General features: G+C 42.3%; 1 long non-coding RNA gene across 11 annotated transcripts in view; it reads left to right on the top strand.

The window, feature by feature from the left end:
• The window catches only part of LOC112649962 (uncharacterized), a 181,064-nt gene that overhangs the window by 49,249 nt on the left and 104,317 nt on the right, over positions 1–27,498 (top strand). For 7 of the 11 annotated variants that reach the window (XR_007414110.1, XR_007414109.1, XR_007414111.1 and 4 more), the window contains 3 exons: positions 2,136–2,188; positions 19,352–19,487; positions 20,498–20,560. This is a non-coding gene — a long non-coding RNA (uncharacterized LOC112649962). Of the gene's footprint in view, positions 1–2,135; positions 2,189–4,396; positions 4,689–19,351; positions 19,488–20,497; positions 20,561–20,836; positions 21,651–27,498 lie in introns of those variants that run through there. The other 4 variants (XR_007414107.1, XR_007414105.1, XR_007414112.1 and 1 more) reach the window with 4 other exon arrangements.

The following is a 27,498-nucleotide window of genomic DNA, read 5'->3' as shown; positions in this document are numbered from 1 at the left end:
ATTGGAATTCCTCAGGAAGACATGATAGCACCAGTGACAACAGATGTTATTAGTACAAACTGTTTTCACCACCACCACCATTTTATTGTATGTCTACGGTGTGTGAGATGTTCTAAGTCACTCCTTGTTTACTTTTGACTGTTTTCCCTTTGCTTTGAAATTTTGCCTCTTTATTTTAAATATATTTACTTCATCATGGATAACATTTTAAGCCACTTTAAATCCTTTTGGAAGCAAGGAGAGGCATAAATAGAAAAAGACCAGGCAGGAACTGTATTAGGTTACTTTGCATAATAAATCCCTAATCCTTATAACAACCCTACAAGGTAGTTATTATTATCCTCTTTTTTATAATCGAAGACATTGAAGCCTGGAGAAGTCAAGTAATTTTCTCAAGGTTATATAGCAAGTAAATGTAGATTCAAACCAGAGTCTATTGGTGTTATCATCTTTGTGGTTCCTGGTGCTTCTTTAAACCATACTGGATGAGGCTCTTTATTAGGATTCTGGTAAAGGTAGCAGAAAGAGTGTGAAAGAAACTGAATCCGTAATAGGGAACAGTTATACACATTTTTTCTTAATGGCTAATATACGCATATAGTTACTGTGGACCATGTAAAATCATCACTATCATGTGATTTTGGTGTTAACTCATTAATTCACCAAATATATCCAGAGTCTACCATGCTGGGCACTTTGCTGGGTACTGAGGATAAAATGACACTTGGGATCTGGTCCCTGGCCCTTAACTCTTCCTGTGGGAGTTAACTAGCAGGTCTTCCTGGTCTCAACCCTCTTCATCCATTGCACCCTGAGGAATATCTAGTCTATTCTTCATCCAGTGCTAGTTTATAACCATCTTTTTGTTTGAAAGCTGATAATGCAGATATGATTAGCTAATAGTGACTTCTTGAGGTATTTAAAGATTGTGAAGCTACATCTGGAATCGTTGGCAAAGAGTGCAGTGACTTAATTAGTTATGCCTGCCATGGGGGCAGGAGGGAGAAATGAAGGGAAACAAGCCATGTACTTGTCATACCTGAACTAGTTGTCCAGAATGATCAGTTTCTTTTCTGCAGTTGTTATAAATGGCACCAATTGTATTCTATTGCTCGAATTCACCATTTCTTAAATTGCTATATAAGTTATTCTCCTCTTGGGGAGTCCTGGAGTAAGAAAGCCATTTAACTTGGTTGAGACGCAGTTTCTCAAACATACTTTTTGTACAGGAATCTGTCCCTTCATTTCTAATTGCACAATCTATATCAATGCTGGATGTATCACTTTAGTCTGAGTTCTGGAAATATGCCACCATCACTGCCAGTGGAAGCCTTTGATTGCCTTTGATTTCCTAGTATGTTGTAGTGACTTTTGTTTGGAAGGAAGACTCCTGGGCTGAATGCTACTCTGTTGTATGGAAGCCCTTTATTCAATAATTTCTTTCTCTGTCTTGCCATATAAAATTCCTCTGAGAGCCACACCTGGAGTTAAACATAGTTACACGTTGCCTGTCTGGAGTTTTACTGTTTACCTTTTTCAAGACCATGCACAAAGGAGTTCTTGCATCACTGGGATGTGTTAGAAGATAATTCTGTTCATTCTATTTGTTTGCTAAAATCCATGCTCATTAATGAAAAATGTCCTCTAAGAAGTTAATCCTCAAATGACTGTTGCCTCATGGGAAATGTATTTGAACTGCTGATCAGGTTTCTCTCCGTCCACTTGTGGTATCTCTCTGGCCACAGAGGGCAGGGAGGTGGTGGCAGTTGTGCTATAGCATGAGGTGTTCATGGAAAGAATACTGCATTTGGATTCACTAACTCTGGGCGAGTCCCGGAACCATTGCTTGGTTACTATGTAAACTTGAGCCAATCAAACACTGAATATCAATTGACTCAACTATAAAATAATGATTATAGGGATCCCTGGGTGGCGCAGCGGTTTGGCGCCTGCCTTTGGCCCAGGGCGCGATCCTGGAGACCCGGGATCGAATCCCACATCGGGGTCCTGGTGCATGGAGCCTGCTTCTCCCTCTGCCTGTGTCTCTGCCTCTCTCTCTCTCTCTCTGTGTGACTATCATAAATAAATAAATTAAAAAAATAATGATTATAATATTTCTGATCTTCCCAATTTAGGGCGTTATTGAGAGGACTAAATAGGATGATATATGGAAACCATCTATGCAAAAGTAAGTTTTCAGTATTAGATGTCTGGGTTTACATTTTTTTCTGCTGGTGTTTCCATTGCTCTTGTCTTAACCAGATGTGAAATACAGTCTTTCTTGCAGCTTTTCCTGATGTGATTTTTATGAAAAGCTATAGGCTCAATCAACACCTTATACTAAGATCAACCTGGTTTTGGTGATAGACTTCCTCTTGCTTTTTCTTTCACTCCTGCTCTTATTCATCATTATCTGTAGATTTTAAGCACAATGTGACCCTAATCCATAAATTACACCTCAATGTTAATGTCTTTTAACAATGTTTTTTTTAAGGAGGAGGAAAAAAGAGATGCTCTGTTCTACAAAACTTAAAAAACAATTTAATTGAATAAATGCTTCAGGTAGCTGAGGCTCTGAGAGAAAGGAGAGTCTAAGAGTGAAACAATAGTGTTAGAAGTACCTATTTGGCAAAATGTTGAGGGTGTATGCTCTGTGCTGTAACTTAGGTGAAGATGTGAGGAGTTATAAAATGGGATCTCACTGCATACTGCAGTTTTGTTTATCCATTCATCAGTTGATGTACATTTGGGTTGTCCTCATGAACATCTTGTACCCCAAACTGCATCTCAACATCTACTTCTGGAGAGCCCAACCTGCAACCTATTCACACCTGGGACCCTAGGACCTCAGCTTCTGCACCACCACCAGGGGTGGGTTATCAAGAAATTCTTCCAATAGAGGTGGTTCTGCCCAAAGAGAAATTCTAATACCAGATGCCAAGATAATAAAAACCTTTCCATAATAAATACTATAAGCCAGCCTGTTGGCTACTTGGTCTAGATGTGGCTTCTTTAGGGAGGAGATTTAATATAGTTGAAATCTAGTGAACAAGAAGAAAGAAGGGTCAGGTAAGAGGTGAAGCCAGAGGGACTGGTAGGGGCCACACACTATGAGTGGCATTTATGCTATGACAAGATATTTGGATACTTCCTGTAACAGTAGAGACTCATGTAAGGTAGGTGATGTATGATTGGGTGTGCCCTCACTTCATATGTGGATTACAAATTATGGGCAGGTCTTCTTAGAAGACATTGTGAGTTGGCCAGAGACTGAGTGGGGGAAGTTGCTGGAGATGAAGCGATGAAATGTAGATTGAAGAAGGACTCAGCAAAAAAAAAAAAAAAAAAAAAAAAAAAGAAAAAGAAAGAAAAAAAAAGAAGAACTCAGAACAAATATCAGGGGTGCAAAACATTCAAATGAGCCTCCAGGGAATGTGAAAAGGAATCTGGACAGAGAATCTGTATGGCATATTGTAAAGAATATGGCCCCGGAATATTTCTCTTTCATCCTGTAGCAGCTCTGTGACTTGAAGCAGATTACCTAACTTTTCTGAACGGGAGGGACAGAGAGATAGGGAGAGAGAATCTCAAGCAGACTCTGCACTGAGCGTAGAGCCCAACGTAGACATTGACCCCATGACCCCGATATCACAACCCTAGTGAGATTGATAGTCAGACACCTCCCAGGCATCCGTAACTTTTCATTTTTAAAGGAGGCTAGTTATTCTTACTTTTCAGCATTTTGTGAATTTGAAGTGATAGACCATGTGTAATACAACCAGCTCCTCTTAGTTCACTTCCCCTGTCCCTGTAACTGGGATAGGCCTGAGAGGCAGGACCCAAGGTGGAGGTCCAGAGTTGGATCATCAGGTAAGTAGGTGCAGAGGACAGGGATGGTAAGGGCTGCTGGGGACCAAGAAACAGGAAGAGGAAAGGAGAGGAGGGCCAGAACCCAGGGAATCACAAGGCTGGTTCCAGGCAGGAGCACATCTGCATGGATAACATTCCTCTGGAGCCCTGTCCTCTTGGAAGTTTCAAAACCACCTCTCCTTGATCCACCAACTCAGGCCTCTCTGCAGCCTCAGATGGTAGCTGCTGGGGTCCCTTTGGATGGTGGAACCTGACAAACCTCACAATTTTAGACCCTTTATAGCTGAATGAAGTGAAATCAAGTGTTGTGTTTGGCGGGTGTACCTGCCTAGTATAGAGGGTTTGTACCAGCTGTCTTCTTCCTTTATTCCTTTCCTTTTATTATCTTAAACTCCTTTTCACTGATACATGTCTTGATTTTTTAAGAGGTTAGATTGCATGTGCTAATTTTTGGTTCTAAATGATGTGTGGTTGACAACCATGACCTCTGAGGCTTCTTACCATTCTGTGATGATGCGACTGAAAGTCAAGGGGAGTTCAGCACCTGCTTTCTGAGCCATCTTGGACACCTGCCATCGCAGACCTTTATCTTATCCATCTTGGAGTCTGCCACTTTGTAGCTGTGTGGAGTTGCTGGCAGCCTCCAAAAATACTAAAACAGTACAGCAAACTGCATTTGACCCCTTGGGACTCACTCATCTTCTGTGTGGAGATACTGCAAGTCTCCAGAGACATGAAAATGGTACAGAACTTGTTTGTTTGACCTGTTGGGATTACTCATTGGCATCTCCACATTCGAAACTGCAAAAATAATTGAGGTATGTAATCAGAAATCTGAGGCCATGCAAAACCTGAGGTAGTTTCTTTCTTTTTTTTTTTTTTTTAAAGATTTTATTTATTTATATTTATTATTCATGACAGAAACAGAGAGAGAGGCAGAGACACAGGCAGAAGGAGAAGCAGGTTCCATGCAAGAAGCCCGACGTGGAACTCGATCCCAGGTCTCCAGGATCAGGCCCTGGGCTGAACGCGGCGCTAAACCGCTGAGCCACCTGGGCTGCCCTAGTTTCTTTCTTTGATGTTTAACTAGAATTTGTGGCTACTTGATTGTCTTGTCATTTATTTAGTAAACATTTGCTGAGTGCCTCCTAATACTCTGAAATTTATGGAATTGCATGTTTGTTTGTTTTTTTTTGGATGAAAGATGATAAAATGGCAGTGATTTCACATGATCTGACCTGACATATGCCAGAAGCCATGCCAGGAGCTGGAGATGCAAAGGGATGAGACACAGCTTCTGTCCTAGAAGGGCTTTTAGAGGAGCACACTTGAGACACAAGTGATACAGGCCCTATTACAGATGTGTACAAAGAGTGGTGTGTGGTACACCCCCAAGAGGGAGGTACCAAAAGAAAGACCTCCTGTAGAAGCCTCCTGGACTTTAGTATGTGGAATAAGAGTTTTTCGGTGAAGTTCTCAAAATTAACCAGCCATGCTAGGGACACATAGTCTGGTAGCTTTCCACTATGTCAATTTAGCTTCAGTTCTAATTGCTGTAATAAATCCTTTATTGTGTATCACTCATTAGGCTCTGCTTCTCTGTCCACTGACTAATGCACACAGGAAGTCTCAGTTCACCCTATGTTTGATGGATTAACATTCCATATATATATGGAATACATATATATATGGAATATATATATATATTATTTATTTATTTAAAGATTTTATTCATTTATTCAACAGAGACACAGAGAGAGACAGAGAGAGGCAGAGACACAGGCAGAGGGAGAAGCAGGCTCCATGCAGGGAGCCCAATGTGGGACTTGATCCCGGGTCTCCAGGATCACTCCCTGGGCTGAAGGCAACGCTAAACTGCAGAGCCACCCAGGCTGCCCTATATTTTATTTATTTATTTATTTTTACTTAAAGTTTTTTTTTTTTTTTTTTTAAGATTTTATTTATTTATTCATGAGAGAGAGAGGCAGAGGTATAGGCAGGGGGAGAAGCAGGATCCCTATAGGGAGCCCCGTGTGGGACTTGGGATCAGGCCCTGACCCAAAGGCAGATGCTCAACCATTGAGCCACTCAGGCATCCCTAACATTCCATATTTGAGTACCATAGTATAATATGTTTTCAAATGCCAACATCTATGAAGATATGGCCCCTTGGGTTGACCTCGAGACTGGCTGTCAACCCAGCTCCCCACTCAGCAAGTCATGTCTCCAACTTCCACATTAGGACAGAAGCCATTGTTTAATTCAAGGCAGTACCTTGGAGGGAGCTCCTGGGCGCTACTCTAAGAGCTTTGCATGCATTAATTTACTGAATCTTTACAACCTATGAGGTTGGTACAGAGGTAATCCCTATGGTAGGGTTTAGGAAACTGGGGCACAAAGTGGTTAAGAAACCAATTAAAATTTTTTAGAAAATCAATTAAAATTATAAAAAAAGATAAAAGAGGAGGTAATGCTTATTCTTTCTACCAAAAGCATTCTTCATTTTGCCTAAAGGATTCATCATTGGTTATTTTGAGAATTACCAATACTGTATGTATAGTATGTCTCTGAATGCAAGATATTGCTTGGGGCTTCTCATTTTTCTTATTTTGCCAGCTTCTCCTTTTGAAATAGAGATCCTTGATCTGCATCCCTTTAACTGCTGGCTATCTCCTCTGCCTTCCCCCATCAGAGCCTGTGTTTCCTAAGCCAGAGACATAGGGGAACCCTATGTCAGACCCTTCAGAGGTCCCTAAAGAAGAGCTGGAACCAGAATGCCGTCCTGGCAGAGGATCTCCCTGGGCCTGCTGCTCCCCCACTGGGCTAGCACTGTGGAAGTCCTGCCGCCACCAAACTAGGCCAGAGGGAGGGAGGAGTCTGGCTTTCAGAAAATAAAATCGAGTTTCATAGCTGCCTGAGCCTTGAAGGAGAGAGAGCAAGGAATATATGGGGCGAATACTTTTGTCTGATGGGCAAGGGCTTCCACAGTCTCCCTTACAGTCTCCCCAACCTGCCAGTGGGTGAGTTCCCATCCCTCACACCCAGAAACAACAACTGGCTCCTGCCAAATAACCACATTGCTATTTTCTGATGCCCTCTGCCAACTCATTCCTACTGACTTCAAGACCCAGCTAAAAGTCACTCTCTGAGATCTCTTCCTCTAGGCCAGCATACCACAGACTTTAAGGGACATGAGCCCTTGTGAAAATCTCACTTGGAGGCCTTGCTAAATTGCAAATTTTAATCCAGTAGATGTGGGATAGGGCCTGATATTCTACATTTCTAACAAGCTCCTGGGGGAAATAGATGCTGTTGATTATATCAACAAGACTCTAGATCTCATTTTTCATTTTGGAAATGTAAGCCTGCAGAAGTGATTTCAAGGGAAACAAGATGTTTTGCACTAACTCAAGCTACTTTGGCTTTAGCAATTGGTAAATTCTTTGAGTTCAATATGTGTGTGGGTCCATTGTCCTGGTTTACCTGGCATGGTGGGTTTTCCTAGGACATGGGATTTTCAGTGCTGAAACTGAGAAAGTCCTTGGCAAATCAGGATGAGTTGGTCTCCCTACCGCTGGTGGCTATAAATGGGTGGGGGCTATATCCCCCCCTTTTTAATTTATTATTATTTTTAAAGATTTATTTACTTGGGAGAAAGAGAGCACAAGTGGAGGGAAAGGGTGGAGGGATAAGGAGAAGCAGACTCCCCACTAAGCATGGAGCCCAAGTGGGGCTCAATCATAGGACCCACAGATCATGACCTGAGCTGAAGGCAGATGCTTAACCATTTGAGCCACCCAGGCACCCTGTCCCCTCCTTTTTTATAACTTCTACATCAAGTGAGGTCTTAGAGAAAATTTAGCTAAAGCTACAAATGTTTATTACCTAGCAGGTACAAGAACAGTCCAATAACTGGTTCTTTTCTTTTTTGGGGGTGGTGGGGAGGGGTAGAGGGAGATGGAGAATCTTAAGCAGGCTCCATACCCAGTGCAGAGCCTGACCTGGGTCTGGATCTCATAAATCTGAGATCATGACCTGAGCTGAAATGAAGAGTTGGACATTTAACTGACCCAGCCACCCAGGCGCCCCCCTACAACTGGTTCTTAAGCCTTTGGGGAAGACCCATTCTCTATATTAGGCACTGCAAAGAGCACTAGCATGATAGGTTCTCTGTAAAGTGTACTGAAGGATGTTGGGAACCAACCAGCCTTGCTGTTGGTTTAAGTGACAGCCTCTATGGAGAGAGACCAGGACCAAAGAAACACTAGAGCTCAGGCTCTGCACCAAAAATATCAGACTGCTTGTTGAATATGTATACTTCATTAAAGCAGAGCAGTGGGCTTTGTTCTGCAGCTAGTGAGGAGACCTGAGGGTTTCAGAGCAGAAGGCCTGTGCTCAGGAGTGTTTGGTTCAGCCAGGTAATCAGCTCTGTGCCTTTCTTAGCCTTAATTAGATTCAGATTTTGTTGGTCTTTGTGATATTTTGCCCAGAGGATGGATGGATGGTCACCTCAAGAAGTGACCACCAACTTAAATATATTTTTCTCCACATTCCTTGAGGTTCCTCTCATTTTTTTCAACACTAAAACGAAAGAGAAGCAGGGAATTGGGTTCTTTGGGCTCTGGGGAGCACACAAAACAGTAAGACCCCCTCCCTGCTTTCAGAAAAGCCAAATATTGTGGGACCCTGGGGTTACATTGGAACAGCTGTAGGTTTTTTTTTCCCCCCTAAGGAGGAAGGAGGGTCTCTCTCTCTCTCTCTCTCTCTCTCTCTTTTTTTTTTTTTTTTTTAAGATTTATTTATTTATTCATGAGAGACACACATACACACACAGAGAGAGGCAGAAACACAAGCAGAGGGAGAAGCAGGCTCCATGCAGGGAGCCTCACGTGGGACCCAACCCCAGGTCCTGATTCCGGGACTCCAGGACCACACCGTGGGCCGAAGGCAGGAGCTAAACTGCTGAACCACCCAGGGATCCCTATGGAGGATCTTTCTAATTGAGCCTCAGTCTCTTAAAAAAAAAAAAAAAATTTTTTTTTTTAAACCTCTATTTGTTTTCGTGGAAGAAAGAAAGGAAAGAAAGAAAAAATAAGATTTTCCTTGCCTCTAGGCCTTTCAGAAGACACTAGTATGGAGAGTGGAGGTTGGGTTGCTGGGATGGAAGTTCTGTGAACAGATTTTTTTCAGAGCAAGTGTTAGCATTAATGAAGCTCTCATCCTCCCCTGTGGATTTGTACACCAACCTCTGACACTCATTCAGCAAAACAACTTCACCTTTCACCTACTTTCTTTGTTTTCCAGCTGTTTGGTTCATGCTCTGTGTGCACATATGAGCAACTCTTGATTATTTTGTTTGCTTATATCATTTTTTTTTTTTTTTCCAACAAAGAGGAAGGATAGAGTTCCTCAGTGAGGCTGTAGAAGTTAAGAGACCAGGAGACCAGGATGGTGTGTTGTCACTGTTGGAAGGGACTCCAAAGGGCTCCAGAGATTTGTGGCTCAGAGTTGGATGGCAGCCCTCTCTTCACAGAAAAGCTGAAGAACCTGAGACTTGGAGAGGAAAAATGGCTTGCTTGAGGCTGGCGAATGAAGAATGAGATCTGCAAGTTTTTTTAATGCTCTCAGTTAAAATTCATGGAGTCTCAGAGTTGAAAGGGACCTCAATAGTTTTGTGTCATTTTCAAGCAGATGCTCAATTTCTGGTCTCTGTATCCTTCAAGAGAGCTGGCTGTCTGACTACTGCTGGCCTTCTTGGGTGCTGGGGAGACTGCCACCATTCCAGAAAGTGGGGCTTCGTTTGATGATTCCATTGAATGTAGGATATTCTTGACCAGGACTGTGTTTTGAACTCTCTCTTTCTGAATACATTAATTTCAATTAGAATTATACCAATGTTGATGAATTTCCATTGGGAAGATATTTCCTGGAGCAAACTTTATTTAGCTTTAAGCAATTAATGGTAGGGCACCTAAGAACTTTTAATTACCACAAAGGATTATGCCTCTCCTAAACATAACCTTTTACTTTGGGCAGAATATCTTGTAGCTCTGTTTTGTAGAACAAATTTCAGAAAATGCTACTCTGAGCTGTGGAATAAATTCTAAATAGGTACATGTAAATTTAATTTTTTTAAAATCGTAATATTTTAAATGTGATAGAGGAATTCACCACTCAAAAGCAGTCGATGGAAAAGATATGGCTAAGTGAGAAGAGCCATACTTACTTATAATTGGTAAATTATGTCTAATTGATATATCTAATTGATAAATCATGTTTTTATTGGTATATATGTTTTATAGATCATTTTGTAAAGATATATATATAAGTATTTTATTTTATTTCTTTAAAGATTTTATTTATTTATTCATGAGAGACACACAGAGAGAAAGAGAGAGAGGCAGAGACACAGGCAGAGGGAGAAGCAGGCTCCCTATAGGGAGCCTGATGTGGGATTTGATCCCAGGACTCCAGGATCACGCCCTGGGCGGAAGGCAGGCGCTAAACCGCTGAGCCACTCAGGGATCCCCTATATAAATATTTTAATGCTTAATTTGTATGTGAAGTTTTGGGAGAACTTTCCTTTGCTTGTCTGTATTTTCTAAATTTCTATATTGAACAGCATCCCAACAACAAAAATTCTCGAAATAACCAATGATGAATCCTTTAGGAAAATAAAGAATGCTTTTGGGAGAGAGTAAGCATTACCTCCCCTTTTATCTTTTTAAAACTAGATTCTTTTTTAAAATAATTTTAATTGATTTTAAAAATTTTTATTTTTAAAAAAGATTTTGTTTATTTATTTGAGAGAGAGAGCACACAGAGGGAAAGGGAGAAGCTGACTACCTGCTGAGCAGAGAGCCTGACATGGGGCTGGATCCCAGGACCTTGGGATCATGACCTGAGCTGAAGGCAGACACTTAACTGACTGAGCCACCCAGGTGCCTCTAAACTAAAGAGATTCTGTCTCTTATCCTCTGTGGGAAATATGTAGCTAAAATATCATTTTCCTCCTTTCTCAAATCAAAATCCTACCATGATACCTGTGTGCATATCAAGTCTAATCTCCTCTGCCTTATTGTTAAGACCCTGTGTTGCAGACCCCACTTTAGCTCTTGGATTTACCTAATACTGGTCCCATTCTGGTAACACTCAGTTCAGTCAAGCTCATTTCTTGTTTCCAGACCTCTTATCCCCAAGCTTTTTCTGCTCTAGTGTCTTTAATTTTTTTAGATTGGAGAGTCCTTTCTATCTCTCCAAATTCAAGGCCATATATTCTACAAGACCCTCAACTGGGGACACCTAGGTGCTCAGTGGTTAAGCATCTGCCTTTGGCTCAGGGCATGGTCCTGGAGTCTCAGGATCAAGTCCCAACATCGGTCTTCCTGCATGGAGACTGCTTCTCCCTCTGCCTATGTATGTCTCTGCCTCTCTCTGTGTGTCTCTCATGAATAAATAAATAAAATCTTAAAAAAAAAAAAAAACCCTCAACTGGTTTGTTCTTTTTTTCTGACTTCCTGTGACAGTTCTAGTCTAGTTTATATTATGCCATGTAACATTCATTGATTGATTGTGCCACTGAGGCTCAGCCCTCGGTGCTGTGTAGCAGAGGCTAACTTAGATTGCTTTCTGGAGGGTTTGAGTACTTGAAGACATGCTTAGTAGCCTGGAATGATGCACTGAGTTGGAATCCAGAGGAATAGACCAAGAAGACATCAGTTGGAGTGGCCGAGCAAATGAGCAGTTAGTGAGATGCTAGAGCAAACAGGGGCATGAGGTGTGAATAAGCATAGAGAAGGAGGTGGCCTCTTGTTCCTCTCATGTTGGACTTGAGACCACTTGTGTGATCTGTCTAGGCTGGGGACTGACTGCCACTGTATACTGATACCACCTATAAGAGAGCAGAGCGGGATCCCTGGGTGGCGTAGCGGTTTGGCGCCTGCCTTTGGCCCAGGGCGCGATCCTGGAGACCCGGGATCGAATCCCACATCGGGCTCCCGGTGCATGGAGCCTGCTTCTCCCTCTGTCTCTGAGCCTCTCTCTCTGTGTGACTATCATAAATAAATAAAAATTTAAAAAAAAATAAGAGAGCAGAGTGGGGAGTTCTCTACTTTTTCCATGCCTCCACATACTCATTGCCACCTGAAGTCTGGGTGGATTCAGACACTATTTATAACCAATTAGAAGAAACTTAAGCTAGAAGTAGCTTAAGCAAAAACGGAGGGTATCCAATAATTAATCAAATCACCAAAATATAGGAAGTATGGCTGCAACCTGATCTGAGGAACTGAGTGCCTAGACTTGGATGCTGCCAAGAATCTTGTCTATCTCCCTAACCTCTGTTTCTCTTTGCATTTCGATCTTCTCTCTTAGAGACAGCAAGATCTTCTCTCTTTCCTCCACATGGTGGTAAACGTAGCCATAAAAAGCTCCTAAATTGGGATCCCTGGGTGGCGCAGCGGTTTGGCGCCTGCCTTTGGCTCAGGGCGCGATCCTGGAGACCCAGGATCGAATCCCACGTCGGGCTCCCGGTGCATGGAGCCTGCTTCTCCCTCTGCCTATGTCTCTGCGCCTCTCTCTCTCTCTCTCTCTCTCTCTGTGTGTAACTATCATAAATAAATAAAAATTTAAAAAAAAAAAAAAAAAAAAAAAAGCTCCTAAATTTTTTATCTTTCAACTTCCACTATCAGAAATTTATCTTTCAACTTCCGCTATCAGAAACTGATTCTCTTATTCCAGTTGGGAGAACTCCCGTGAGGGGCTCTAATTGGCCTGCCTTGGGTCAAGTGTTCACCCCTGACTAATCAGATGTGCCGGGAGAGATAAGGCCACATAGGAAGATGCCGTGCAGATAGGGGTGGCGTGAGTAGTTCCCAGGAGAAGGGGGTTCTGGCAAACAGTCCCACGGATATCTAACCTAATAGCACGACAGCAACTGTGTACATGATCGTGTTCAGTACAGACATGTTGGTCAGTATGCTGGAAATCAGGAAGGAAGAACTAAGGTTTGGAACACCACCCTTCCTATTGTTAGAGCAAAGTCAACAAGTCTTTATTAAGAGTTTCTCTCTGGGGATTTGATAATTGTTGGACTAGCCTGCGACTCGGTACACTGTCATTTTTTTCTGCTATGTTAACCCCAGGACCTGTGGCTACATTCAGACACCCAACAGCCCTGACATTTCTTTGCCCTGCAGAGAACTCCTAATGACTTCCACTGTTATCTTGGTTTTGATGACTGCTGAGTCACTTCGTTTTCCAGAGGGAGAATGGTGAAGTCACCAACACTGCCAGGTTATCAGCAGCCATAAGCTCTGGATGGAATGTTTCTGGAGAGAAATGTAAATGACAAAGGAACCTGACACTTCTTTTTAGAAGAGGGCCATCAGGTCATGCTGGGTGGGTTAGCTGAATGGCAGGAGGTAATGGGAGGAACATTAACATAAAATGCTTAACTCTAGAACTTCTCCTCCAATATTAGGGGCACCAAAATCAGTAGGTTCCTGGTTCATAACGCTGGTGGAGAGTCTGCTATTAGAAAATTAGGTGAGGAATAAAGCTGGGAGATAGGGAAGGAAGTGTGACAAGAAGACCCAGAAGTGCCTAGGTCCCTTTGTTCAATCTCTTGCTCCATTCTGGCTTCTGCTGCTTGATCTGGGCTCCCCAGCTGCCTATGCCCCCCCTCTCCCATTTCCAATCACTACTAGGCTTTGACTCACCAATTTATTCAGGATTTATGTCTCTGCTTCTGTCTTCTGGTACATGGATGTTTGTTGGGCATTCCTGTGGTCTCTTGACCTGTTTTTTGAGCCCTTTCTTTTTGTGACCTAGTCTGGAGCTGGTTCATCCAGATGGTACTGGGCAACCCAAGCTCCACATGCCTCCCTGGTACCTGACTCCAGTTTTATTGGCACAGAGCCCGAGTTTGCTGGGTGGAGCTTTTTTCTTTGCTGCGCCCCAACAGTGCTCTGTAGGACTTAATCCAGACTGCTTTAGCATTGCCTCTTTACTTGTGACTACTTGCCGTCTAGCCCAAGTTGGACTCATCTGTGTACCGCCAGCATCTGGCACAGAGCCTGGCACAGAGAACGCTCAGCCATGATTGTCAAGGGATTGGGGAAATGTTCGTTTTTCTGTACTCCTTCTTTGGGTTCAGATATAGCTTATCACCACACTCTTTCCTGTTCTCCTTTTCCACCTGCTTTCCTTCCTTTTCCAGCCAGTCTGTTGGAGGGAGCGTGTATGTAGTAGTTAAAAATGTGGATTCTAAAATCAGATTATCTGGTTTTAAATCCTGGCTTTTTTACTTCTTAGCTTTGTGACTGTTTTCAAGTTGCTTCACTTCTTTGTGCTTTAGTTTCTTTGTCAAATGGGAGTAATAAATAGGTGCAACCTCGTAGGACTGTTGGAGGACTAAATGTATTAATAGGGGTAATGTGCTTGGAGTAGCAAGCCTGTGGTATGCAGTAGGCATTCTAGAAGTGCTGGTTGTTGTTATTCTCTCCACCTCTGCTGCCCACTCCAATAAGGATCATTTGACTTTGTTCCTTTTTGTGTTCTTGGGCTAACCCCCAACCTCCCTCCCTTTGTGCTCAGTATTTATGTGTCAACTTTAGCCTCTGGCCCACACAGCCAAATATTTGCAAACACACATTTCTAATTGGCTAACTGACCTGTAGCCCAGGAGATATCCAGCCTCAATCCTTTTATGTGTTAGCATCATCTTCTCTAGTAGTGGTTCTACTAGAGGTCAGGCCAGGGCCTGGCTCAAACCTCATCCTTTTAATGGCTGATGGAGAGAGCTACAAAGGAGTAAGGCTTATCTCTGCTACTAGATCAAAGGTTGGCAAACTTTTTTTTTTTTTTAAGATTTTATTTATTTATTCATGAGAGGCACAGAGAGAGGCAGAGACACAGGCAGAGGGAGAAGCAGGCTCCCTGCAGGGAGCCCGATGTGGGACTCCATCCCAGGACTCCAGGATCACGCCCTGGACCGAAGGTAGTGCTAAGCCACTGAGCCACCCGGGCTGTCCAGGTTGGCAAACTTCTTTTGTGAAGGGCCAGGTAGTAAATATTTTAAGCTTTGTGACCACACATGGTCTTTGACCCTTCTCTATAAATCTCTGATTTGTAGCATTTGCCAATTTCCATGGTGTCAATACTTCTACCACGGCCAATTTCATACTACAAATGTGAGGCTACTAAACTTGAGGCTGAGAAGAGATCTGCGCAATCAGTTCTCTGTAGCTATAGCATACCATTAAACTATACCCCCTTCCCTACTCACTCCTGGAGCCTAAGGACCAAACACCTCGTTGGAGAAAACTTGAAAGAAACCTTAGCTCCCACAATCCCTGCCTCAAGATTAGGCTCTTTACTGTGTTTTGATAGATGTATATCATTATCTTGCTCTTCCAGACTTCCTAGATTTCAGCCTTTGCCTGCTTTGATCACCAACCCTTGCGTGCTCATCTGACCCCCTGACTCCCTGGGTTCTTGTAGAGCACAGATGGTCTCACACTTCCTGATCTACCCTGGCTTCCTGGCTGTCAAATATCTGACGTGCTTCTGAGCACAGAGAGCATATCCACGCTACCTCCTGCAGGGGCTTCTGGTTTCCAGGCTGTGATCCGCCTTTACCACTCCTAGTTCTTGCGGCACACCTCTCAGGACTCCAGGAGGTGAACTCTCATCCTACTGATTGGGAACTTAGTTCCCAGTTCAGTTCTTCTTTCCCTGTCCTGGCTCTTGTCTGATTAGCACTATCGGTCTACTAAATCCGTACATGATTTTTACCATCGCCTCACACAAAAAATAATTACTTGGTATTTTCTGTGTGCCAGGTCCTGTTTAGCCCCATGGAAGATACCTCAGTGAATAAATTAAAGATTGTCTCCCCTTGGGGAAATTATATTAAAGTGTGATGAGGCATATACTAAACAATAGGCATAATAAATACATGATACATTATAAAAGACGGTGATAAGTATGATGGAAACAGTGAGCAGGGAAAGATGAGTTGACACTGCTGATAGAAGGCACGTGGTTAGAGTGGCTTCTTTGAGAAGGTGATATTGAGCAAAGCCTTAAAAAAACATTCCATGTGTTCTTTACTTTCATACACAAAATTTGCTCATCATCAACACGTAGGTGGCTCACTTCAGCCTGAGAACTTCCAGGACTTTATGTTTATTGCAGAGGAACTACTTATATTAAGAGGCAGAAAGTGTTATAATTGTGTGCTTGGGCGTTGATAGAGAAAACATGGCCTTGAATCCTTGCTCTGTGGCCAATTAGGGCAGCTGTAAACGTTTGCTTAATTTGTCAGACACAATGTGTTTCTTGAGGGCAGGGGCTGGTTCTGTCTTGTTCACCCTGTTGTCTCCATGCCTAGCATAGTGGTATTTGACTCTATTAATACTTACGAAATGAATGAGTTCAAAGTTAGGTTTTTGGTTTGTTATTAGCCATATTGCCCTGGGAAAATCCCTCTCTGAGCTTTCAATTCCTCATATGTAAAATGAGGATGTTAATCATGATAGAGTAACCATCTTGTGTTACTGTATGAGCTAAGTTGTAAGAATTTATAATGCATGTAGAGCACTTATCACAATGCTTATCACACAGCTAGTGCTTGGTTAATAAATGTTAAGAGTGGTTACTGTTCGTTATAGTCAGGATACAGAATTAATTTTCTACGTTAGAGATACTATCATGGAAAGATTCCTTGCTTCCTTCTTCAGTAACATGATCCCATCAACCAAGCCTGCACAGTTGTGATCTTTGAGGGGGTATGAAAGGTGTGCAAGGGGGTAGATGGTGGGTAGAGTGGGGCCTGGAGGAGCCAAGGGGCAGAGGAAAGAGCCTGGGTAGCAGGACTGAGGGGGTTCCTAGAGCACTGTGGTCAGGGCAAAGGCTGTTGTATAAACAGATAAACACTCAGCCAGAGATGGGGAGTGGAGTTGCGGTGTGCACATAATAACACAGAGCAAAGGGGTTAATGGAATTTTAACTGAGGTTAAACAGAATAATTAGTAGGGCATAGGCATCACTAGTAGGGTCTGGAGACAAAGCCTAGACCCTGTGTCCTTTGCCAGGGTCTTCCTCCATCTTAAAGTGTCTTCTCAGCCCAGATTCCCTGGCTTTCCCAGCAGTCCCCAGTGTCTGCTGAACTGACTCTCTTGCCTCTTTGATTGTCTTCAATCTGATTTCTGAAGTTTTCTCTCATGAAGCAGTCAGCCTGGATGAGGACCCCTGCTGTCTCTATGGGCATGGCCAGGGGCATCACTTGCTAACTCATTAGGAATGTAACCATCACTGTGGTTCTTCCCAGTGAGTATAGACAGTCATTCAGTGCTGTTACACAGAAGGCAGCATTCTGACCAAACAGGCCTGGCGGTAGAAGGCTTTTCTTCCTACTAGACTCCTGGCTGGAAGCAGATGTTTTATGGAAGTCAGTTGCCATCCAGTTAGTCGGCAACATTTGTTTAGGACCCGCTGCACGTCTGTCCCTGTGATGAGGGAGACAGCATTTCAATGCAGAAAAGATAATGATCCTCATCAGAATCTCTGATTATTTCCTTAGCATTGATTCCTAGAAGTCGCTTTACTTTTCTAAGGGTTAAGAATACTTTTCAGCCTCTTTATGCATATTGCCATATAGTCTTCCAAAAAAGATGTACCAATTCATATGCCCACTCATTGCATTTGTCAATGCTCATTTTATTATACCTTTGCTAGTACTGGTATTATTAAAAGTTTAAAAATATATATAAAAGCAGGCAAAATGGTATTTCTTTGATTAAAGCTTCATTTTTTATTAGAAAAGGGATTGAACATTTAAAAATGTTTGCTATGGAGATAATAATACTTGGTCTCCTCACCATGGTAGGTCTGGCGGAATTTTGATTTGATCTTTTTTTGGCTGAATTTTATTTATGGCACTAGTTTTTAAAAATATATTTACAGTAAAATCTACTTTCTTTGTTATGTGTACATTTTTCTGATTTTGATAGGTATGCAGAGTTGTATAACTGCTAACAATCAGAATATAAAGCTTTCTTCCCCAAATTCTCTAATTCCCTGCCTCTTATAGTGAAACCTTCTACCAAATGTTAGCCTCTGGCAACTGCTGATCTATTCTTTTTTCTTTTTTAATTTTATTTATTTATTCATGAGAGACAGAGAGAGAGAGAAGAAGAGACACAGGCAGAGGGAGAAGCAGGCTCCATGCAGGGGAGCCCGATGTGGGACTCAATCCTGGGTCTCCAGGATCATGCCCTGGGCTGAAGGGAGGCGCTAAACCACTGAGCCACCCGGGCTGCCCTGCTGATCTATTCTATGTCTATATTTTTGCCTTTTCCAGAATGATATATCAGTGTCTTTAATAGAGCAAAAAAAGTTTTTTTTTAATTTAAATTCAATTAGCCAGCATATAGTACATCATTAATTTCAGAGGTAGAGTTCAATAATTCATAAATCATAGCACAAAAAATTTTAAATTTTAAGTCCCATTAATCAATATTTTTCTTTTATATATTATGCTTTGTTGTCCTACCAAGAACTTTTTGCCCAACCCGACATCACAAATATTTTTTCCTATATTTTTTTCCAAAAATTTTATAATTTCACACTTATGTCTATAATCCATTTTGTTAAATTTTGTGCAAGTTGTGAGATGTTGGTCAAGATTCACGGTTTTGTATATTGATATCCAGTTGTTCTGGCACCATTTGTTAGAAAGTCTGTCCTTTTTCTATTTAAATGCATTTACACCTCTGTCAAAAATCAGTTGGCCATATGTGATATGTGTTTTTTTCTGTGATGAGGGATTATATTAAGTTCCTTTCTATTCTGTTCCGCTGATCTATGTATTTATCCTATCTTTAATACCACATTGTCTTGATTATATTAAGGTCCTATATTTTTGCCTCTTCCAGAATGACATATAAATGGAATCATACAGTATATAAAATTTGTGACTAGCTTGTTTCACTTAGAGTAATGAATGCCTTTGAAATTCACCCAAGTTATTGTGTATTTTAATATTTCATTCATTTTTATTGCTCAGTAGTATTGCATTGTATGGAGATTGTTTAGCCATTCACTTGCTATTCGTTTTTAAAGTTGGTTTGGCTGTTATAGGTTTTTTGTCCTTTTTAGAATCAACTTGTAAATATCTTTAAAACTTGCCCGTTTTTGGAAAATATTGGGATTTCCATAAGCCTAGAGACCAGTTTGGGGAGAATTGACATTAACAATATTGAGTTTTCCTATCTATGAATATGGTATATCTTTCCATGTATTTAACTCTTAACAATTTTTTTCAGTATTTGTTTTTAGCTTAAACCTAAGTCTTTAATGTTTTGGGCTTATCCGTGGTATTGTTTTAAAATTTTCAGTTTCTAATTGTTCTTTGCTAGTATAAAGAGAGAGAATTAATTCTTTGTATATTGACCTGTTTCTTATTTTGCCCTTTTAGAAAACACCTGCCATTGTAAAGAAGTACAGTTAATTCTGATGGAGAGACCATGTAGAGGGAGACCGTGGAAGATGAGAGGCCATGTGTTGAGGAACTGAGGTGTCCCAGCCAGTAGTTAACATCCACTACCAGATTCGTGAGTGAAGCCATCTTTTATGTTCTAGCCTCAGCCAAGCTCCTAGCTGAGTGTAGTCACCCTAGTCAACCCAGATGACATTACGTAGAGCTGAAGAACTGCCCATCTGAGCCCAGCCATCCCACAAAATTGTGAGAAATAATATATCTTTGCTGTTTTAAATCATTAAGTTTTGGAGGAGGTTTGTCACAGAACAATAGACAAATGATACCAGGCTTATGATAGTTCACTTAGCTAATCCTGGATACTATAGTCTCGCCATGAATGCTAGGCTTTTATATTTCTTACTGAGTCTCCTTGTTGCCAGAGTCAGGTCTTGTATCCCCAGGGATAGCAGCTGGCTGCCAAGTCACAGCTCTCCCTCTTGCCCACTTACTTCACAGTGTACATGTAGTCCAGATGGCCTGCATCTCTGCTTGAACTTGCATTTGGCCCCTGAGAGGCCTCTGCTTGCCTTGCTATGCTGACCTTGGCTGCCAACTACTTGCTCACTTGGCTGATGGCTGCCTGTCGCCTGGTTCCTTAGGTCCTCATCACAATGTCCTCTCTCTGGCCTTATCAAAAGCCCTAGGACATTCATTTACAATAGCTCCTTCCCACCCCCTGATATGAGATTATTTCTCTGTGGGGACTGTTTTATGCTGCTACAAGCAGATCAGTGTTTTTTAGACCTGAAACCCCGGGTATAGTTTTAAGAATTGGCAGCTGCTTAAGCCTGACCTAGAACCTACAGAGTAGCTAGATTTTCTTGATAAGATAATACATATGCATTGCTGAGCAACATGCCTGGGACATAGCAATTGCTTAATAGTAGTAATTATAATTAACATTGAAAGAGATTATTTAATCTAAGAACCACATTTTTGAGCAGGAGAAAGCAAGGCCCAAAGAGACTGAGTGACTTGTCCAAGGTCACTACAGCTCATTTGTAGTTGAACAAAGACTAGAACAGTAGTTTCTCAATCTCTAATCTCACACCTTTTCCATTGTGCCACAATTCTTTGGTTTAGGATGCTTTGGAGGAAGAAAGAGGAAGGAAGAAACTACAAATTATCTGCTTTATTGGTGCTTTTGTATGTATCATGTCACTTTTATCCCCATAATAATTCTATAAATTGTTATTTTCACTTTACTGATAAGACACTGGGGCTCAAGGAAATTAAAATCTTGCCCAAAGGCCCCATGGACAGTAGAATGAGGGCTCCAACCCAGGCCTGTCTGACTCCCAAACCAGCCCATGCTTCTCCACCATGTCATGCTCTTCCTGGGTCAGGGTGGGGATCCTGAGAACCACAGGAAAGAAATGTTTCTGCAGGGCTTGGCAATGACCTGGCTTCATTTCTTCTCAGTTCTCAGATGCACTAGCTGGTCTGCACGCAAGAGCCTTTTATCCTTCCTTCCACACAATCCTTTTAACTGAAACCAAGTGGCCAAAGCTTAACTGTAATTCTGCAGAACTGGCGGCAAGAGGCCTGGCTATGGCTTGGGCCGCTCACCCCAAACGTGATGTGCACAGAGAGTGGGGCTGACATTGTTTAGCTCTCTGCTCAGCAGTGCCCAGCCAAGCCTCCCGGTCTAAATTGAGCCCTTAATCGTTTTCCTGGCATTTGCTCAGACAGGATTTTATTTTCTAGTAATAAAAGCTCCTACATTGTAGGGGGAAAAAAAAAAAAAAACAATCTGCCTTTTTTCCCTAGCTTTTGTGAATGCTTCACCACCTGTCCTTTTTTCCCCCTTGTTTTTTGTGCTTGGGGCAGAGCCAGGTTGTTTTGTGCTTGCTGTCAAGTTTTGGGGAGCTCTTCATGGACAGAGAAATGTACTCACATTGACTGTGCCTCTGCTTATTACTGGCAGCTTCCCATCTCATGGACTGAGAGGTTTAATCCTACAGGCTTGACTTTTGGGTCTGTGGGTGGCACAGGGAAGAGGGGCCCAGGAAAGGAGAAATGAAATGAGTCACCAAGGGCTTCCCACCTAAGAAGCTCTTGATGGCTCACCTCTTTCCTTCAAGAGTTTTCAGTGGCTTCCCAGTGCCTGCAGAATCTAGTGCATACTTTCTAAGATGGTATTCAGACCCACCTGCTTCCTCAGCCTCCTTTTTTTTCTTGGTGAAAAGGAAAAGAAAAAAATATAGATACCTAAAAAAAAGTAAAAATGAAACTCATCAGAATCTTCACCACCATAACATATTGCTATGTATCTTTCCAGACCTATGTACAAATATACATAAATATATATGTATTTAAAATATGTAGATAATTTTTTGAATCATCCATTTTTAAAATTAATTATTTTTTATTTTTTACAAACTGACCTTTGAATAAGTTCAGCTATGAAATGAAAACGACAAGGGTCATTGTCATCTAAATTCTGACCTACATATATGGTGACAAGTATTTTATAGAGTGAATCCAGGACAAACCCATGCCAGTCAAATAACAACCAAAAAATATGTATACATATTTAAAACAAATTTAAGTTCTTTGCCATTTCAATTTGCCATTCTAGTCTTGTCTTTTGACAACTCCCACAGTATACGCTAACCATTATGTATCAGGCACTTTCACATTTCTACACAACTTTGTACCTGCTCTTCTTTCTGCCTGAAATGCTCTTGACACACTTCCTGGCACATGGTAAGCGCTAACAAAGTTAGTTACACCTCTTCACTTCCTTTCCTGCCTGGTGAGCTCCTATTTACTATTTAAATCTCTGCCAAAATAGCTCCACCTCTGTGAAACCCTGCTCTCTCCCCAAACCCACACTTGTCCACTCACCAATTAGCCACTCACTATCCATTTTGGGATCCATGGATTTGCCACCTCCCACCCCAACCTGTCTTAACACTGAGCTTTTCCAAGGATTGGCACCCAGGATGGGCTGGGAAACAGGCATCAACTCGGTCAGAAGCAGCAATTTTCTGGATGAAGTTGAGCCGTGGCCTATAGCAGAGGCCCAGGCACTGCTGGACTGGTCAGAGCAGTCCGTGAGCTGACATTTGACAGAGATTCCCAAATTGCTAAGGAGACCCCTGTTGTTTCCTGGGCTCCTCCCTCTCTGGCAAGGGCCAACGTTCAACCTCAGAGAACATTATAGTGCCGGAGAGCTCTCTTGGCAGACCTCAGATGAATTGTTTACTCTCTCCTTGTTGAGTGAATGCAGGCTTCTGTGTGGTGTGTCCAATTCTGGGCACGTGTGAGACACCTCTCAAGGTGCTTGGGACAGAATTCTAGGCTTAATGGTGGTGGGCTGTGGGGGAGGGAGAAAACCCAGCATCCTCACCCTTGACCAGACTTCCTGCCATATCTTTGGAGGGGGGTACATTTTGTTCTCTCTGACTCACCTTTGCCCCCAGCTTCCTACACTGAGCTTCTACCCCCATCTCCACTTAAAAGGGAAATTTTATGTTTTCTTACTGGTGTGCAGTTGTTACCTGTCTCCTCTTCTTTGCCACCTCGCCATGCAGCTCCTATGTCGTAATCTTCCACATCCTTCCACCTGCCCTTCTCTCTTCTTCCAGACTTGGAAGCACTGAGGTAAGAGTCAGGATTTTACAGGGTGCTGCAGCTGATTTGAGCAGCATTTGTTGAAAGCATGAGTTTGGTGCTTCACAATGCCATGGCTCACTTTTGGGTGGTCTTCATCAAGAGAAGGGGCTTCTAGCCTTGCTGGGTAACAACACCTCCATCCTCAGGCTTCCTGAGAATGAAAACAGGAAACAACAAAAGTGATGGAAACAACATCTAATGCTACCTAAACTCACATGGTGTCTACAGGTCTTACCAACCTGTGAAGATCACTATTGGGGTCATATTAGGAGTTATGGCCTATGTTTTGCTCACCCTTCCTGTGAGACTTTGTCCCCTAGAAGCATTTCACAGCTACTTACAAGGACTCCTTTCATTTTTCCTCTCATGCTCATATTGGTGCCATCTCTGGATCACCTAGAAACTCAGGGGTGAGGTACAGTGGATGTCCTACGTGTTCATGTCTGCACCAAGAATGCTTTCTGCTCATGTGGAAACTCTTCAGGTGACTAAGCAGCATTGAATGCTTTGGAATTTTCCCTGTGTTAGGAAGACCACTGTCTCATCCATTCCTCCTCACCTCTATCCCCTCACTCTCTCCCCTGCCCCATTTTGCATCTTAGTTTGTCCTTAGGCCCTAAAGCATTAGTGTCCCTTTGTGAAAACAGCTCCCTCAGCTTTTTCATGAAGCCCCTCTTTTTGCTAAGTTCTGACGTCTGGGTGTGGCACTGGGCCAGCATACATGCTGCAGCTTCCTACCCAACTTTGTCTCTTTTTCTGGCATGTGAGCAAAACCATGTCCTCGTCCTTACGTGGAGTGACTCTCAGATGCCCCAGATGCCAGTTCTTCAAACATATCAGGCATGGCTCAAACCAATTAGGCTCAATTTGGGACCCCATTAAAACGATAAATGTTTTTCTAGTTCTTTCCAGTTTACAAAACCCTTTTACGTACCATTATTTCACTTAATCTTTGAAATAGCCCTTTGAAGTGCCTGTTATCTTTAGCCTCACTTTATGGGGAGTATAACAAGTTCAGACTACTTATTTAGTATGTGCTAGGAATTTTCAGTACTATTTTATAGAATCCTGGGCCCCCTCTGCAATAGGTCCATAATGCCCAAGACTCAGATAGTTGAGGAGGATGTGGATAAAGTCAAAATGGCTGTCTTCAGGGGCACCTGCCTTCAGCTCAGGTCATGATCTCAGGGTCTTGGGATCGAGCCCCATGTTGGGCTCCCTGCTCAACTGGGAAGTCTGCTTCTCCCTCTTCCTCTGCCCCTACTCATGCTCTCTTTCTCTCTATCTCTCAAATAAATAAAATCTTAAAAAAAAAAAACAAAGACCGTTAAGAAAGAATAAAGCAAAACAAAACAAAACAAAACCCAAACCCAAAATGGCTGTCTTGAGACCTGGAGTTGGATACAACTGGCAACACCCAGCGGTGATGGAAATCTCTGATAGAGCAATGGAGAGAATTATGCAGTCCAGGCAGAATTGGCTAGATTGCTTTTCCCAAGAAGCTTATGAGGCTTTTCTGTTCTTTTTTGGCTGGTCTTCATTTTTTCATCTGTGCTCCACAGTTCTTGGCTGGGACTTATCATATAGTTATTTTTGTGAGTCTTTTATCACGCTTGTTCTACTGTAGGGTACTTGAGGGCAGATACCATGTCTGTGACATCTTTGCATGCTCTACAGCAAGAGCTAGGAATACAGTAAGTACTCAATAAATGTTGAAGGAATGAATGACTATTTATTCATGTTTCCCACTTAGATTTCCAAGTGAGTAATTCAACTGTAGCCATTTCTTTCCCATTAGCACTTTTGTCAGAGGGTAGGCATGGTGCATGATGAGGCAAATAACTCAAGCCTATTGGTCTCCTGCCTCATTTCTATGTTTTTATGTGGCCCAGCTACTCCCTTTTGGGTCCACTGATGTACCTTGCTTCCAGTTGCCCTCCCTTCCTGATCCCCACCCACCATTTCTGAGTCTAAACCAATTGAGGAAGTAGATCAACCACCTCAGTGCCACTAGTGGACTTGGCAGCCAGTCATTCACCTAAACTTGGGGTTTGATGGTCTAGTAACATGTTCTCCCAAGTGACATCTGTCCTCTTCCTGTTCATTGTTGGCCCAAGCCACAGATCTGGCTTATAGCAGATCTCTAGTTCTCCTGCTCAAAGGCACTGTCCCCCTTTAGGATTGGACATTGGCCCTGAGCTCAGCCTGAGACTGGGCCCTGATATCTGATGTGACACTTGCCAGCTGTTCTCCGGGGACAGGAACCTGGATCTGTATACCAGTCTATTGCTGCCCATGGATAATTTGTTTACAAACACTCCCCACCTGTCTGTCTGCCTGACTGGGGAAGGCAGACAGGATGCTTGGATTCCTCTCCATTGTGCTCTACTCATTTGATTGGACCAGTTGCTTTAGTCATGCTTGGGCTTGTTGTGTCTTCTGGCCATTGTGCCTCACCCATCTGGCTGCCAGTCTGGTATTTGCCTTTGCAGCTGGGCCTATTCCTTCTGCTAACGATCTGTCTGTGTATATGCAGGGCCAGGATTTTGTTTTGTCCTCTCTGCCTGTTTGGCATGGCTATGAGATGCCCATAGTGCCTTGTGTGTGCATACTCAAGTTAAAAACTCATTTGATTTAATCTTACTGTGCTCCTTAAGAGGTTTGGCATGGAAGAAAGCTTGAAACTGATTGGATAAACTAAGGACTAATGATTAGGGTGATTTTTATTGATCTGTCCTGTTTCTATTATGACTGATTTTTTGCCCATATTTAGTCAGATTCTAAATATTGCCTCCTAGGAAATTAATATCCTTGATCTAACTCAAATCAGATATATCTTAGTCATAAGGGTCCAGGTTCCTTTTGGGAGGTGTCACTTCACTGGACCAGATCTCCTACCCAGTCTGGGAAAACACACCTTGGTAATCACCATTTGGGGGCCCTTTTATCATAATTGTTGTAAAAGATTCAGTCATGGCTTTCTTAAAATAGCAGTAAATTGTAACATCTTTCGAAAAGAGTTATTTGGTTCAAATAAATTAATGTTTCCATCTAGAACAGGCAATGGGATGCAGAATGAAGAGAAGTATGGAAGAACCATGTTACAGTTTGACAACAGATCAGGGTCAGGTGTTCACTCTTGGGGGAGAAAGAAAGCATTGGGTTTGATGGATAGCACCATGATTAAATATTATTGCTTGTAGGGAGACTGGAGTGCCCTCCACTTGATTTTCTAATAGACATTTCAAATCTAACTTGTCCCAAACTGAACTTCTGATTGTCATTCCTGTCCATCCTCCTCCTACTTCGTATCTCTATTTCAAATCTGCTTCACTCTAAGCTATCTTATTTTAGTGTGTGGTGGCTTTCTCCCTTTAGTTGTTTGAGTCCCAAATCTTGAACTCATCCTTGACTCATCTCTTTCTTTCACATCTCCTATATAACCTATCAGAAATTCTGGGAGCTTGGGCAGCCTGGGTGGCTCAGCGGTTTAGCACCTCCTTCAGCCCAGGGCCTGATACCTGGAGACCCAGGATCGAGTCCCATGTCAGGCTCCCTGCATGGAGCCTGCTTCTCCCTCTGCCTGTGTCTCTGCCTCTCTTTTTCTCTGTGTGTCTCTCATGAATAAATAAATACAATCTTTAAAAAGAAAAAGAAAAAGAAAATGTCTTTTAAAAAAAAGTAATTCCGGGAGCTTCACTTTAAAAATAATTTGATAATTGGACCATTTTCCACCATTTCCATTGTAACTTCCCCAGTCATTGTCTTCCTCTTGGTGTACAGGAAGAGCCTCTTAATAGGTCTCTCTGATTCTATCATTGTCCTTTCTTCTTCCCTCCTGCTAGTTTATTCTCAGCACAGCATCTGTTGCAGCCATGGCTCCTAAAGTATGTTATGGTTTTCCAGTTTACCAAAAGTAAAAGCTAAAGTCTTCGTCATAGCCTCCAGGGTCCTCAGGCCCTCAATTAGCTCTCTGACCTCATCTCCCATCACTTTCTCTCTTGTTAACTTTACTCTAGCCATACTACCCTTGCTGTTTCTTGAACATGTCAGACATGTGTCTGCCTCAAGGCCTTGGAACTGGATGTTCTCTCTTTCTGGAATGTTCTTCTCTCAGAAATCTGATATTAGCTTGATCAGCTCCCTCTCATTCTTTGAATGTTTACTTAAATATTACCCTTTCAATGAGGCCTACCAGGACCATCTTTTTAAATACTGCCTCCACCCTGCTATCTATTCTAATTTTTCCTACCCAATTCAACTTCTTTCCTCGAAGCGCCCATCACCTTTTCACATACTATAATAACTTCTCTAGCTTTTAGCACAGTCTTGGTCAGAGTAGATTGGCAACAAGGGTTAGTTCTTGCTTTTTTGCCAGACAGGATGACTCTAAAATTTTTTTTAGTGCAGGTTTGCTTTACAAAATGTAGAACTTTCTTAAACACCATCTTTTTTTTTTTTTA

Source organism: Canis lupus, chromosome 11 (genome assembly GCF_003254725.2).
Source record: "Canis lupus dingo isolate Sandy chromosome 11, ASM325472v2, whole genome shotgun sequence".
NCBI lineage: Eukaryota > Metazoa > Chordata > Mammalia > Carnivora > Canidae > Canis > Canis lupus.
Note: the sequence above shows the minus strand (reverse complement) of the source record. Positions and strands in the feature narration are given on the sequence as shown.